The sequence below is a fragment of the Sarcophilus harrisii genome, chromosome 2 (genome assembly GCF_902635505.1).
Source record: "Sarcophilus harrisii chromosome 2, mSarHar1.11, whole genome shotgun sequence".
NCBI classification, from domain to species: domain Eukaryota; kingdom Metazoa; phylum Chordata; class Mammalia; order Dasyuromorphia; family Dasyuridae; genus Sarcophilus; species Sarcophilus harrisii.
Genome location: NC_045427.1, coordinates 443,860,521 through 443,876,852, shown reverse-complemented (window position 1 = coordinate 443,876,852; position 16,332 = coordinate 443,860,521). Strand labels below are relative to the sequence as shown.

At 40.3% G+C, this 16,332-nt stretch overlaps 1 protein-coding gene and 1 long non-coding RNA gene across 3 annotated transcripts in view; one reads left to right on the top strand and one right to left on the bottom strand.

The window, feature by feature from the left end:
* LOC116421734 overlaps nucleotides 1-4,793 on the bottom strand; it is a 51,662-nt gene extending 46,869 nt beyond the window's left edge. Inside the window, exon 1 of the long non-coding RNA XR_004232235.1 lies at nucleotides 4,704-4,793. This is a non-coding gene — a long non-coding RNA (uncharacterized LOC116421734). The remainder of the gene's footprint in view (nucleotides 1-4,703) is intronic.
* Nucleotides 4,794-4,970: 177 nt separating this feature from the next.
* PHF19 (PHD finger protein 19) overlaps nucleotides 4,971-16,332 on the top strand; it is a 38,813-nt gene continuing 27,451 nt past the window's right edge. Inside the window, exons 1-2 of one of the 2 annotated variants that reach the window (XM_031954212.1) lie at nucleotides 4,971-5,076; nucleotides 11,530-11,632. The gene's annotated coding sequence lies outside the window, so the exon portion shown is untranslated. Of the gene's footprint in view, nucleotides 5,077-11,201; nucleotides 11,400-11,529; nucleotides 11,633-16,332 lie in introns of those variants that run through there. The other variant, XM_031954211.1, reaches the window with a different exon arrangement.

Genomic DNA, 16,332 nt, shown 5'->3' with positions numbered 1-16,332 from the left:
GATCTGAGATACATAAAGTTCAAGTCATCATAAGAACAATACTTTCTTCTCAGTCTCTGTAGATATATCTTTTGGGACCAAGCCACCTGAGTGAAAGGAGAGAGAAAAGAAGGAGTTGCTGATAAAGATGTGGAAAGCAGCTTTGGAATGGTACAGAGCAGCAAAAAATAGAGAAAGGTCTGGAGGGAAAAAGGAATAAGGTTTTTGTGTCTAACGATGTTCAAGCTTGAGCAAATCATTTCTACCATCTGTGTCTCAGTATCTCTACATATAAGGAGAACAACATTATTTCTAAATTATTTTCTAGCTTTAGAATTCTTGGATCTATTTTATGACATAACAGAAGATAGATGGCTTTATTCCAGAAAGAAACTTTAGTGCAGGACAGGTAGAAATTTGGCATAAGAAGCAGATTCCTGGCTCTAAGTACTATGTTCTTGCCTCTCCTTCAAAATAGCAGAATACCCTGAAAAGGATAGGGACCTGGCATACTCCCCTTCTCTAGAATGTCTTCAGTTTTCCAACTCCACCTACCCAAATCCTTTCCTGCCTATCCTTCAAGGTCTAGCACAAGTCCCAAGTCCCAGTTAATAAGGGGAGGCACTGCACAGCTCATAACCTCATAAATTAATGAGTATTAGAGCTGAAAAGTATTTAGAACATAGAAATAAGAGCTGAAAGGAGTCTTAAAATATAAAAGGTCAAAAAATAAAATGTTAAAATTAAAAGTAGTTTTAGAACATACAGTTCTTTTAGAAACTAGAATGTAAAAGCCAGAGGTAACCTTAGGGTATGCCGTGTAAAAATATAAAACATAGGCTATTAAAGGGATTTAGAGTATAGAACACTCAGACTGTAAGACACTTGGGGCAGGCACAGCTTCTTCCACCCTGGCTCTAGAGCCTGGTGAACACCGGAGAGCATGATGATGCCCATATGGAATGCATGGAGTGAGTGGTGGTTGCATTCCAACATAAAGATGTTTCCTGGGCTGGGGTTCCTGGAAGGAATGGGCGATATGAAATCGTAAGTCTTCAATTGGCAGAGTCCACTGTGTTGAGTTTGATAAGAGAGCCGCTTGTGTTACAGAGGAAGGGAGCCAACACAAACAAGAGCAGAGTAGTGCCATCAGAGTAAGTGCTTACCCTCGGGAAGGTGAAGAAACTGAGTTTAATCATCAAAGCCACATCAGCACAGACCAAAGGAGGCTAGAAGAGTTAGAGAAGTCAGAATGGAGGAAAGGGGGTTTTATTTATTCATATTTCTGCTACCTACCTATCCAAGTGGGCAGATAAGGTGATCAAAATCACAATGGCTTTGTTAAATTTGCTAACCAGAAAATTGTATATCAAACCACCAAAGGATGCCCTTAGTAGGGTACCCACTACTAAATGAAGCATAAGTTCATTACCTTGGCATTCAAGACTGTCTACAAAGCTGCCCCATGTTACTTCTTCCTCTTTATTTCCCACTGCTCTTCTCTAGCAATAGCTTACTCCCTACCGTCCAAATATGTACATTCCTGCTTCTACGACTGTTTATAATATTCCCTTTCCGTGCCTTTTCATTTGTCCCTATTCTATCCATCTTTCAAAGGCTAGATTGGCTTTTTCTAGCTTCTTCCAGGAAGGCTTCACAGTGGCTGTGCACAATAATCTCTCTGGCCTCTGAAATTTAGTAACATACGCAGGCTACATTGTTCCTTTACTGATTTGTGAAATCTCTATGACTACATCCGTTTATACATCTATGTCTTAGTTCTCCAACTAGACTATAAACTTCTTCAGGGCAGAGAGACAGGTCAGTGATCATTCTTTCATTGTCATTAGCATCAGCAGCACCAGCAGAATCACCATCAACATCACCACTATTACTGATAACTAGTGAGTTAGTCTATGGATACACACACACACACACACACACACACACACACACACTTTTTTTTTTTAACCAAGGCCTGTAATTTCACTGGCATGGGAAACTTCCTTGTATGGAAACTTCTTCCATTGATGTAAACTAGCAATTCATCTGTAATTTCTAATATTAGTGTAATATTCTAATATTAATCTGTAATTTCTAATAATTTTTGCTACGCCATTGAGATAATATGTGTCAGAGATCCCTGTGCCTTCCTAACACTAGGTCTCTATCTACTATGCCAAACAAGAACTCTATATATTTATATGTATTTATATGCATATTTATTTATAGGTATAATATATTTATATGTATATTTATATATTGTATATATATATTTTTATGTATTTATTTACATTTTATATTTATACATATAATATAAGGACTGACCAATGAGAGTCCAGTCTTCAAACATTCATTATCTGTTCCATCTGGGGTCAACCTATATATTGGGGATCCACCTGCCCCCCATTTCTGAATATATGTATAATCACTTACTTTGTGATATAGATATAGATAGATAGAAAATAGTCTGCTGGAGCTACTCTCTCCTTATTTGGAACCTGACAGCAAGCCTCACCTCAATGACTACCAGAAAAGACAATCAGATTTGATTTGTTCATGACTTTTTGTATGCATACTTGGTTCTGGCTCAATAATAAATACTGGAACCTGAGTAGCTCTAAGCCAGTAGTATCAAATTCAAATGTGAATAGGGATCACTAATCATACATAAGGATCCCTGTGGACCACATATTGATTTAATTAAAAAATGTAATATTGTCTATGTTTTATTTTATTTTTATTTTGTTAAATATGTCTCAATTACATTTTAAACTGATCTGGGCAATACTAGGGAATGTTGTAGACTGCTGTGTGCTCAATACTTCTGATTCAAGCAATAGGTACCACTGTATTTTAAAGTTGAGCCTAGAATCATTTCATGTACCCAAAGAGAGAGAGAGAGAGAGAGAGAGAGAGAGAGAGAGAGAGAGAAACAGCTCAGTATGAGGAATAGGAAGCAGATGGGAGAGACTGTTTTTGTTACTATTGTTTTTGCCATCCTTTTTCAATAAATCTTTTTTCTAAAAATGAATACAGCTCTAGTGGTTGTTCGATAATGAGTCTATACAAAAGGGGGACTCATTAGCAAAATACTAGAAACTGCAATCCCTTAGGTTCACTCTCCTTACTGAAGGGAGAAGCAAATCTCTAGGGACACAACTAGACAGTGTGAGTGAGAGTTGGAAGAATGATGTGAAGGAAGTGCTACATGTTATTCTAAGATCCCATCACCCAATCTAATACTATCTATCACATGTTTTAATATTTCTCCTCCCCCCTTTTTTTAACAAAAGGAAGGATTAGATTTAATTCAATAAATATTAAGAACCTACTCTGTATAGTCTGCAAAGTTCTGGGCCTACAAGGACTAAAGAAGGAAACAATCCCTCTTGGCCTCAAGAACTTTGTGTTTTAGAGAGGAAAATATATGTGAAGGCAAGAGAAATGGCAGAAGAAATCAGAGAGACAGGAAAGACAAAAGGAAAAACTACAGATTTTGAGACTAAAGACCTGGAGTCAAAATCTACCTTGTTAATTACTGTTTTTGTGACCTCATATAAATAAATCATTCAGTTCTTGGACCCTCTTTTTCCTCATCTGTAAGAAATAAATAGTTTGGACCAAATTGCCTCTAAATTCCCTTTCAGCCCTCAAACTATGAATCTTTCAGTAACTCAGAAGGATATTGAAATATTCCATCACTTCTACTATTTGTCACCCAGATGTATAAAAGGATAATAATAAGTTACAAATGTTTTACACATATCATCTCCTTTGGAATGCACAACAATCTGCAAAGGTAAGTTCTCCAGAAATCATTATTCCTATCCCAAATGAATAGATTCAGAAAAGTTAGTTGGTTTGTCAAATATTCCTTGTTCTAAGACTCCTTCCATTTTATGTGTTGACTCAGTGCCTAGATGAAAACCTCCTATATGTGTGTGGGGGGTGGGGAGGAAGCAGACAAAGAAGAGGTAAAGGGCCTTTACCTTTAATGTCTTCTTTGACATATATTCAGCCCCTGTTCCCATCTCCTTGAATTGTCCAGGGCAAGAGGTGGAAGACAAACTTACTTCCAGTGTGAGAACAGGACCAGGGGAGGCAGAAAAGAAAGCTTTGGCCTGCATATTACTGGGCAAAATTGGCCCTATGCCCAGATATGACGGTTCTGACTAAATTCATAGATAACAACTCCCCAATTCCTGGCAAAAATCTGAGAATATAAACTGTGAAAGGAAAGGTTATGATCATAGATTAAGAACTGAGAGAAACCTCTGAGGTCATGTAGTCCAATACCTTCATTTTTACAGAATAGAACACTGAGGATAAATGGCTTGCCCGGTGTGAGAGTAGGAATTAAAGACAGCTAGATGGTGCAGTGGACAGGAACAAGCCTCCTGTCATCTAGAAGACTCTATTTCAAAACTGACCTCTAATACTTATTGGCTGTGTGACCTTAGATAAATCATTTCACCTCTGTTCACCTCAAGTTTCCTCATTGTAAAATAAACTGGAGAAGAAAACGGCAAACCACTCCAGTATCTTTGCCAAGAAAGCCCCAAATGGGATTACAGTCAGAAACAATTAAAGCAATAATAACAAAAGCCATACCACACTGCCTTAGTCTTATCTGAGTGAAGAAATGTGGTACACAAATTGTATTTGTATAATCATGACTCACAAATCATAGACTCTCAAAACTGGAAAAGCTTAAATATTACCTAATCCACAGCTCTACCAATACAGGAATTTCCTTCAGTTCTTGACAGAATTGTGAGTCACTGAAATTTTGGTTATAGAGACATTTTTCAAGCTCTTTCTGGGAATAAAAAAAACTCAGAGGCCTGATACTTGTGGTTTTAAGAAGCCTCATTATGATCCAGTTTAGTTAGGTCATTTGGTTGGAGCACCTGTTGGGTAGTCCATTGTTTGCTTTTTAAAATTTCACCATAATGACTAAAAAGCTAAGCTATGCAAAGATGAAAAGGTCAATTGACCCAAGTTCAAGTTTAAGCTACATCATTAACTCCATCTTTCTAAACTTAAATAAACACCATGGATTCTTTGGGTATCAGTTTCCTCCTTCAATAAAATGTAAGTTCTTTGCTGCCTTTGTGGCAGACATTGTTCCATTTTGTCTTTGTATCCCCAGTATTACCACAGTGCCTAACAGATAGTAGGCACTTAGTAAATTCTGGTTAATTAATTAGAATTAGAGGTGAAGAGACCACTGGGATCATAGTCCAACAACTTCATTTTACAAATAAGGAAAAAGCTAAATTGATAGGGGTCTATATGTAAGTTCAGGAATCTGGGAAGAGAGTTAAATTTATATTATTCCCAATGAAGTATTAGGAGCTCTTCCCCAATTGATAAATGGCAAAAAAAAAAAAAACCATGAACAATTTCCAGGTGAAGAAATTAAAGCCATTTCTAGTCATATGAAAAAGTGCTCTGTCACAATTGATTAGAGAACTATGAATTAAGACAATTCTGAGATACCATTTCACACCTCTCAAATTGGCTAAAATGAAGGGGAAAAATAATAATAAATATTGGAGGGAATGTGGGAAAACTAGGATAGTAATAGCATTGTTGATGGAGTTGTGAAGTGATCCAATGGTTCTGGAGAGCAATTTGGAACTATGCCCAAAAGGCCATCAAACTCTGCATACCCTTTGATCCACCACTGTCTCTCTTGGGTCTGTACCCCAAAAAAATTGTAAAAAGGGGAAAGACCCATATTTGAAAAAATTATTTGTAACAACCCTTTTTGTAGTATCAAGGAACTGGAAACTGAGTGGATGCCCATCAGTTGGGGAATGGCTGAATAGATTATGGTATATGAATATAATGGAATATTATTGTCCTATAAAAATGATGAATAGGTTGATTTCAGAAAAGCCTGGAAAGACTAACATGAAATGATGCTAAGTGAAGTGAGGAGAACCAAGAGAACATGCTTTACAGCAACAAGATTATGTAATGCTCAACTGTGATGGACTTGGTTCTTTTCAACAGAGAGGTAATTCAAGGCAATTCCAACAGATTTGTGATGGAAAGAGCCATCCACATCCAGAGAGAAGACTATGGAGATTGAGTGTGGATCACAACATGATATTTTCACATTTGTTATTATTGTTTATTGACTAACAAAATAACAATTTGTTATTGTTGTTTTCCTCTCTCATTTTTCCCCTTTTTGATTTGATTTTTCTTACGCAGCATGATGTTTAGAAAAATTGTACATGTTTAATCTATATTGGATTGCTTGCTGTCAAGGGAAAAGGGGAGATGGGGAGGGAGAGAGAAAAATTTGGAATACTAAGTTTTAAAAGGATGAATGTTAAAAACTAACTTTGCATGTATTTTGAAAAATAAAAAAGCTATTATAAGATTTTTTTAAAAATCAGGTGTTAGGGAGGCACATTTACTCCTTCTCTTTTTGACTCCCCAAACCAAACCCTACTCCCATTACCAGGACTCTAAAATGAAGGGATTGAACTAGACATAATCCAAGGCTCTGTAGGAGCCACTGGAGGCTCAAGTCCTAGTTACTAGGTATGTGACATTGGTAGATTATTTTTCCTTTCTAAATCTCAACTTTCTAGGCAGCTAGATGGAACTGTGGCTAGAGCAATGTCCTCTTTCCTTCCCTTCACCCCCTCCCCAGGAAAACCTGAGTTCAAATTTGACTCCCACCCTGTAAATCATTTAGCTCTGGTTGCCTCCCAATAAATAATTAAGTCTTACTTTTCTCATTTATGAAACAATACTTTACTGTCTAACAGGATTGCTGTGAAATAATAACTTACATTTATATAATTTAAGGTTTATAAAACCCTTGATTTTACTTGGACCTTGCAATCACCTCCTTAAGTAAGTATTGCACATATCATTCACACTTTCCAAGTAAGAAAACTGAGACTCAGAAAGGTTATTTGACTTTCCTACAGCAATCTAGCTAGTTAGTGTCTGATTCCTGTCTCTGATTTAGGTATCCAAGTCTATTTCCCCCCTTTATACCAAGCTGAGATAATGCCTATAAAACATATTGTAAACTTTTAAGCACCATGCAAATGTAAGCTATTATTACATAATAATAGTTATAGAAATTCAAGCTAATATTTTTCCAGAACTTTTTTTAATGAATACTTAAGGGAAAAGAATAAAAATTAGTTAACGAGAAATGCAAGAGAGGTTTTATGTTTGTGTCTCCATATTTGGCAATTAGCTTCAAAGAGAACTTTTTTTAAAATAAATAATAATAAACATCTTTTCCTACTTTTCCAAGAGCTTTCAGACTGGATAGCATATGACTCTTACAACTACCCTGTAAGATATATAGAGGGCAGGGACTATGATTCTTAATTGGCAGATAAGACAGCTGGGGCCCAGAAAGGTAAAGTGACTTGCTGAGGAAGTAAGTCTGCACTGGTTTCATGGCAGGAAGTCCTCTAGTCAGTGCAAGAGCCCAGCCAGAATTCTTAGTCCAATGTCCTTTCCACCACACTAAACTGTCTCTGAACATGTCTGTATTTTAACAAGGGGCCTTCTATGCCTTAAATTATAGAAATGAATGGTGGGAATTAGAGGGATATGAAAGAAATGATGGTGGAGATATTATTGGAGGGAGTTCCTTGCAAGGCCCCTCAAACCACAACATGTATCTAGAATCTCAGAATGTTATATCATGAAGGAAGCTGAATAAATGCAGGTTAGAATAGAATATTAGAGCTGGAAAAGATTTTAGAACCCAAAATGTTAGGAAATAGAACATAGAAGGGTAGAATTGGAAGGATATAGGTTGTCTTATTTTAAAAATTTAAACTCCTAAGTCCCCCTCTTCTATGAAGCTCTCCTCACTTAAATGTCTGTAGGATTTCTCTTTTGTTCTTATCTCACTCTCATATATTATATATTGAACTGAATATGCCTCCCTATTAGGTCATAAGCTCCTTAAAACCAGGGTCTGTGTTCTTTGCTGGTAACACAGGACCTTACAAGTAGTAAGTATTAAATAAACATTTACTGAATTTCATTGAATTGGGAGGGCCCTTACAGAATATTTAGTCCAATCCCCTTATATTTACTGATGTGGACACTGAGGGTCATGAAAGGAAAGTGGCTTGTCCAAAGTCATAGGGAACTTTTGCAAAGAAGACAGCCTTAGCCTGTATAGGAGGCCAACTCATGGATTCATACACCACATTGGTTGAGGGACTTACTTTCCATACTTTCCCACAGAAGCCACAGGTAAAGGTGTTTATATCCTAGTTGTGCTGAGGAAGGCCATATGCTCTTTAATGAGGCAATGCCTGGCCCTTGCAACCAAGAATTTTTTAAATGGTGTTAACAACCAGGCTTTGTGGTAGGATTTTTATACCTATCAACACCTCAGTGGTGACAAGGATCATAAACTGATTCATAAATTTAGGCTATGAAATCTGAGCCAATTTAGTAGTCACCTGACTGCAGAAGAACATGAAATGTTTCTATATTTTATTTATATTTGTGACACCTTTGTAAAGCACTTCATGTTTCATGTTTTCCTGCTTGAAACTTAACTGTATCCTTTAAGCAAAATAATATTCTATGAAACAGGGATTGTATAAAGAGGAAAGAGGATTTATGCAACAATTGACATTTCCTTGTCTGGACCACCCAGTTTCCTCCTCTGCCATCCTTTAGATGTATATATAGCTCTCTATGTGAAAAGTTTTAAAAAATGATATCAAGAAAAGCCTTTTCATGTGCCACATGCAGCCCATGATGCAAAAATGGCAGGCTTAGTAATGTAAACTTTGGATCAATAACAAGAAGCAAATGTTGGCCAGTAACATCATCAGCTTTGCTAGGTCTAAGGACACATGTTATTTTGGCAACACTGCTGTAAGTAGCAAAATATTATTACTCCTTTGGGAACCAGTTGAAACAATGTTATTTTTGTGTTGCTAACAATGACGTATTGTTTGATGTGAGTGTATTCCTGAAGAAGATGAAGAAGATTGTTTAGAGAACCAGATACAGAAGTGTTAAATTGAGGATCTCTGAACCCAGGAGATTATGTTCTTTGAGGACAAGAGCAATTTCATTTTTATAACCTTACATCAAGTACAGGGTCTTGCATGTAGTAGGTACTTAATGGATATTTGCTAAATTAAATTTTAATGTTAAAATAGCATAGGAAATGAATTTTGTATGTATTAAGGGAGGTTCTGTGGGTGTTCATTGGGAGGTCTCCAGCATCAAAACAAAATGGATCAAAAAAAAGGAAAAAATTTATAAAATGTTAGGAACACACAGCAATGCCACAGGTGTAAGGGACCTTAGAAACATAGAAGGATCATGTTGTAGTAGAAATAGTGAGAGGTTTGGTTTCAGAAGACTTGGGTTCATGATATGATACTTTTACTTTTAGTTGTGTGATCATTATCAAGTCACTTATTTCCATTTCCCTGAGACTAAGTTTCTTTATCTCTCAAATGGGTATAATAAGAATTGTATTTGTGGGGGGATATTTGCAATGCAATTTGCAAAATGTAAAGTTATGGAAATAAATTATTGTAGAATATTAGAGATGAACTGACCATAGAATGCAACCTCCTTCTTTTATAAATGGGGAAATTAAAACAGAGAAGTCAAATAACTTGGCTACAATTACCTGGCTAGAAATGACAAATAGAGATATGGATCTAAGCTTAGTCTCCCATCTTGTAGATCAAGCACTGTTCTCCGTTGTTCCAAAGTCCCCATCTTGCTACCTTAAGTTGGATGTGATTCATCCATATGCTAGACTAGGAAGGGTGATAGAAAGGGAAAGTCTCCTGAATCTTTTGGTGTCCTACTCCCTAACATTTCATTCATTAAATTGTTCAATAAACATTTGAACCCTTCTCATGTACAGAATCTTCTCATCTTGCTTTTATGCCTTTCTTTAACCTCTCCACAGTTACCTCCTCCTTACTCTCCCTGTTCCCCTAATTTTTCGGCATTCCAAGAATTATGGGGTAAGTTTCATATTAGAAAGAGCACTAGACTTGGGAAGATACCACCCAGGGTTCCAGTCTAGCTCCTCTTTTTAGTGTGTCATAAATTATTACAACCAGAGAGTACCTTAGAAATCTTTTAGCCTAATCGACTCATTTGGACCTACAGTTACCAGGTTTACAAAGTGAATTTCAGTAGCAGAACCAAGGATAGAATCCTAATCTTCCACTCCCATTTTCAGTCCTTTCCCCACTAAACTATCTCTTATTTTATTCAAGTAGCTTTCCTTATTGGGGCCTCAGTTTCCACATTTATAAAATAAGTGTCTTGGATTATGTGCTTTATCCCCCAAATCCTCTCAAATTCTGATATCCTAGTACTCTAAATCTCCCAGTGACATAATCCCCTTAGCTCTTTTCTTAATAATTCTCTTTTCTTCGTTCTTTCCACCCCACTCCCACCCCCTTGCCCGCACCTGTAAGGAAGAACACTGCCAATACTACAGATTCAGGATTTAGGGGGAGGGATTCTAGAGGGGATAAGAAGTGTCCCTGCTCTGGAGTGCAGCCTTAACTACCATTAGGGACTAGTTGGGGGGCGGGGGACACGTTGCGTTCCACGAATAGGATGGAGAAGGCTAGAGAAAAGGGTTGGAGAGAGATATCAGATATGGTCCAGGAGGCTTTAAGACGAAAGAGGCAGGTGGAAACCACAGAGTGTGTGCCTGAGGTTTGTAGCTGAAGGTCCGAGTCTTGGAGTCGGAAGTGCATGTCAATAATTAGTCGTATGACTTTGGACAAGTCACTTGTCGTATCTGAAAGCTTCTGACTCCTCTTTTTTTTTTTTTTTTTTTTTTTAAACGCGGAATAATATTTGTCTACCCGACTGCGATCATCGAGCTCGAGTGAGGAAATTGTCTTTGGGGCTATAAATGGTGACATGTAAGGACTGTGCCAACTCGAGAAGAGTGTAGCGGTCGTGTCTTCTCCGGGGCTCCTCATGCTTTTAGCCCAGTTAAGGGAGGACACATGTGGGTGGTTGCGTTCGTGGGAGACAAGTGGTCAGGAAATCCCCGAGTGGTTCTCCACTCGGGTTGGGCACGTGTATGTGTAGAAGGAAGGGTAAGGGAAGGGCAAAGAGCGGGAGTGGGAGCGGGGGAGGGACGCTGCCCCTTTAAGCGCAGCCTGGGGAGCCGACTGGGGGGGGGGGGGCGCCTCCGGGTGGGCGGCCGGGAGGCGGTGCGGCTTTGAGGCCCCGGGGCCCCGGCCCCACTTCCTGGCCGACGGCCTCCAATGGTGAGCCGGAGGATGCCCGTGTTAATTACATAAGCAGAACGTAAATAATTCGCGGGAAAAAAAAGCGAAAAAGATGGCGACCCGCATCCCTCTGTCCCCGGCTTGAGTCGGACTTAAGCTTCTTCGACTCGAGTATGGCCCGGACTCTCTGCCCCTTGAGAGACTGACAGACTGACGGACGGAGGGACGGATAGACGGACGGAGGGGATAGACAGACCTGGAAGTCCTAGACCTCTCACCTTCCCCGCCCTCCCCCTTGTAGCTTCCAAGCCGGAGCCTCTCTCCATCAGTCCCGAGCCCTCTCCTCCAATGCGCCTGGTGGCCAGACTCCAAGTGGGACCGCCGGACCGACGCGCAGTCTCGGGGTAAGGACGGCGCCCTTTCCCTGCCATGCCCTGCCCCGCCCTTGCTCTGCCCCACTCTCCGGGTCCCTTGAGAGACTGAAGTTGCTGGAAGAGAGGTGGGGGGGGGGGGGGATGGCTTCTTTCCATCAGGCACCCTTCTTCATAATCTCCATCCTCCCGCTTTTCTTTTCAGAAATCTCTACAGAGTTGTGGAGTGGGTTTGTTTTTATGGAGAAGGGGAAAAGAGGATAAAGGGTTTGTTGAGGATCATTTGCTTTTCAGATCTCCAAGCGCAATCTGGCCAGAGGAAACTAGGGAGCCAGGGTTCTACTTTTAGGGTGAAGTGGAAGCAAGAGAAAAAAAGGGCACAGTGGAAATCTTGTCAGATGCTTTCCTCGAGTCCGGTTCTCCCCAACGGCCTCACGGAAGACTAGCGGGCGCGGGTGGGCAATCAGGGCGAGCCAGGATGGGAATGGAGGGAGGAGAGGGGGAAACGATTGTTATTTCGAGCACGTTGGCAGTACTTGGGCAACGACTCGGGATTGCGGAGATAGTTGGAGGGAGTTCGTGGGATGGGGTGGGGCGGGGGCAGTTGCATAGATGCTCAGGATAGCATTTGGTTGTCTCTGGGAGAGCTAGAGACGTAATTTCTTAAAGAAAAATTTTAATAAAAAATAAAAATTATGAAATGCTTTAAGGGGCCTCTCTCTTTATGAATCATCCCGTCCCTCCCCTCTTCTCCCCTTCCCTCCCTCTTCTCCGGGGGCCCCAGACACCAGTTTGACTCAGATTTGAACTGGACAGAGTGTGTAACCCACAAAAATGCATTTTATTTTGAATGTGTTTGAATCAGCCAATCAGAGCCCTTGGGGGCCCGGCTCCGAAAAGTCGAGGCAGCAGAGACTGAGGTGTTGGGGGCTGGGGACGCCTGCTGTGATTTGGGAGGGGGAACACTTCTGTTTGTGTAGAATAGGAAGACTCCCCAGTTTACGGAGGCTGGAGACGGTGGGGGGTGGCCCGCGCCTCTTTTCCTCCCCTCCCCCTCCCAATCATGTTCCCTTTGCTGCACTTGCCGGCTCCTAGGGGGAGGAGGGAGGAGGGAGGCGGGAGCCTGGATCCTGGGGTAGGAAGTGTCAGTTTGTGAACCTGCAGTAGGAGCCGGGGGCTAGTGAGAGGCACCGGATCCCCGACTCGAACGGAGCGGGAACCGAGTGTGCCCCACCCCTTTCCCTGGCCCCAGTTGACTCATGCTGTATCCATCCAAAAGGTGGAGAATTAGAGGCGTCATTCAGACTGTTTTCCCCTCACTCAGGGGCCCCCATCCCTGAAGAGCCACATCCCCGTCTCGGATTCTGGGCAACCCAAAGCCACAGACAGACTTTTCCCCCTTCTGTAGCAAGCTTGACACTCTCTGCTCCCATCCTCTCCTCTTTGTGGTGGGGAAAAGTCAGGTTCAGCACCAAGAGCTCGATCCCCAACCTCGACTATCTCACTCAATTTTCTCTTCCTGTCTGTGAAGAGTTCGGCGCACAACAGGAGTGAAAAGCAGTGAATATTCCTGCAAAGCATGTACCATCTTTTTGGAACTAGGGACTAAAGGGCAAGACAGAATGTGCGGGTTTAGAATTTCTCTCTCTTCCTGGAGCTCTGTTTGACACACCGACCCTATTCCACCCCACCCCAACTGATCCGACTCCCGGTGAGATTTCCCTGAACTCTCTACGTAGTGGCTATCCCTACTAGGCTATTCTCAAAGTCCCTCTGGGGAAAGGAGAGGCGGAGGGAGAGATTGGACAGCTGTTCTGACACCTGGTTTTTGGTCCTGGAAGTGAAGGGCTTTCACGTTCTTCTGTGATGTGTTGACTACTCTCTGCTTTCAGTCAGAGAAGAGTCTAGTGAACTGAAGAGAATTAGAATTGGAATGTTTTCATCTTCTTACTGGAGACCTTTTATGATTTCTATCCCTAATCAGTTTGCTCTCTAACTTTAATTTATATCTGTGTATCGCTTATGCTCCTCCTCTAGAATGCAAGCTCATTGAGGGTAGGGACTATTTTATTTTTTTAAGTTTTGGGGTCTTTGCAGCGCCTAGTGCTGCTGTATCTATCTAAAAGGTGGAGAGTTAGAGGTGTCATTCAGACTGTTTCCCCCTCCCTCAGGGGCCTCCATCCCTAAAGAGCCACACCCCACACTTGAAGGCGGGAGGGGTAGGAGGAGGAGTCGATTTGGATTTCGTGGAGGAAAAAACATTTTACCTTTGTCGGCTACACCTGCTTTGCAATTTACAGTCTGAGAGTTTCATGGGACATTAAGATCAAATGTCTTGTCTAAAAGATCTCAGGCAGTAAGTGCTAGAAGTAGCTTTTGAACCTAGTCTCCCATAATTCTGAGGCCCCTCTCTCTGTACTAACTACTTTTGCTGCCTCTGTATCTTACACTTAATTAACGCGGAATTGAACTCAGTTTGGGGGAATCTGAGGCATGTAGGAAAGTTGAGAGTTGAAAAACATTGATCAATCACCCTGGGAGTTTGGTGGGAATTAGGTTGGATGCATTCTACTGACATTATAAAATGTTTAATCCTTAATTGCTCCAAGATATAGGTTGTACAAAAATTTTTATTTATCACATTTTTAAATATGAAGAACTGGAAACACAGAGATGAAGTGACTTACTTGCCCAGCCTGAAGAATTTGATTCTCCTTCTTCTACCTTTCTCTTCTAACCAGTCTGAATCCTTCCCTCTCTCACAGGGGGAAATTAGATTTCTAATATGACTTTATAATTCTATATACTCTTCCATTTGGAAGATAACTGAAATTAAGGAGCACATTTAATGGAATATTTTATGTACCTGAACCTCATTCCCTCTATATTAATAATTAATAATAACCTTTCTCCTTAGGTGGTTGCACCTGGAGTCAAGAAAACTTGAGTTCAAATCCAGTCTCTTAGATTTAATAGCTATATAAACTTGAATGAATGAATTTAACCTGTTTCCGTAACTGAAAAATGAAGATAATAATAGCACAGTACCTCATAAGGTTGTTGCATCAGATATTCAGATAATATTAGCATGGAACCTGACACATAGTAGGTGATATATATGGTGAAGCTTATTTTGTAACTTTTTAAGGCACTTCTGGGTATCATAAATCTGTGTGAGGGAGTATATGTGTGTCTTGCTGGCTTACACACTGTAGTATTGAACTTACAATTGAGGTGATCAGATTTCAAATCCTTTCTCTGACACTAGCTGGTTGACTGTGGGAAAGCCAGTTCTCTAAAAGGCTCAGTTTCTTCATGACCCCATTTGGGATTTTCTTGACAAAGATAATGGAGTACACAGCTAGTAAGTGACTCTGGGCAAGTCACTTAACTTGCCCAGAGTCACTTACTAGCTGTGTCTGAGGTCAGATTTGAACCCAAGAAAATGTCTTCCTGACTCCAAGTCAGCACTTTATCTACTGGGCCACCTAGCAGTGTGCACATGCACACACACACACACACACACACACACACACAGATATGTACATATTTAATAAAGTCAAATTTACATTACCCTAGGCATAGGGAAGAATAGATTAAAAATCAAACAGTCCTTGGAATAAGAATTTACAGCCCCTTAGTGAGGATCTGACATATAGACCTATGAGTAGTGTGGAGGAAGTAGTATGTGATAGAAGCAAAAGATGATGGTATTCATACTCTTGTACGCATTTAGAGAGACTTTATGGTATAATGGATGGAATACCAGACTGTAGTCAGAAAAACCTGGGTGACACTAGCTACTCTTGTGATCATATGTAACCCTTTTCTGAGCCTCAGGTAATCCTAATAAAGTCTCTATTAAGGGTTTTCTTGACTGAGGAGAATTCCAGTGAAATTATAGATCCTTGACAAAATATCAACCTTTAAAGCTGAAAGACCAAAGTATTTCTTCACAATAACCCTGTGAAGCAAGTTGTGTAGTGTCTCTGTTTTACAGATGAGGAAAGTGAGACTCAGAAAAGATAAGTGACTTGCTCAAAATCATGTAGTCCAAGTGCTATAGGAAAGAGAAGGAAAATGCATTACTTTCAATTGAGGAGGAAGAGGCAGCTCCTAAAATGAGTCTTGAATAAAAAGGATTTCAGCAGACATCAATAAATATAATCTAGGCATGAGAATTGACCTTCACAAACATCAGAAGCTTAGAGAGGGTAGGATGAAATCAGGAATTGTGACAGGTCCTATGACTTCATGGGTACAGGAAATACTCTCCTTTAATGCAGGTTGATACTTTCTCTGCGATTTATAATCTCAGAGAATTGTCCACTGAGAGGCAAAGAGATTTGCCCAGGACTACACAGTCAGTATGAAGGAGAGGCAGGTCTTCCTGGTTTTAAGACCAGCAGTGTATGGATTCTGCCATAATATCTCTCTAAGATCAGAGAACTGCTAGTAAACAGTATAGTTTGATTAGGAGGTAGATTGTATTCCAGGGAGTAGAATGACATAAGAGTAGAAAACTAGGTTGTGGCCAGGTAAGAGATTTCTTACCTCTTCCCTGCAACCTCGGATCCCAGATGAACCATGGTCATCTCTCATTTTCAAAAGATTGTTAATGCTTGCTAAAGGCATTTCTGCAGCACTTCTAATTCTGAGAACAATTGAGTTGACTATAAAACCCTCTCCCAATATTGCTGTTGACCTGGGAAACCTATATCTAATGTCCCTCC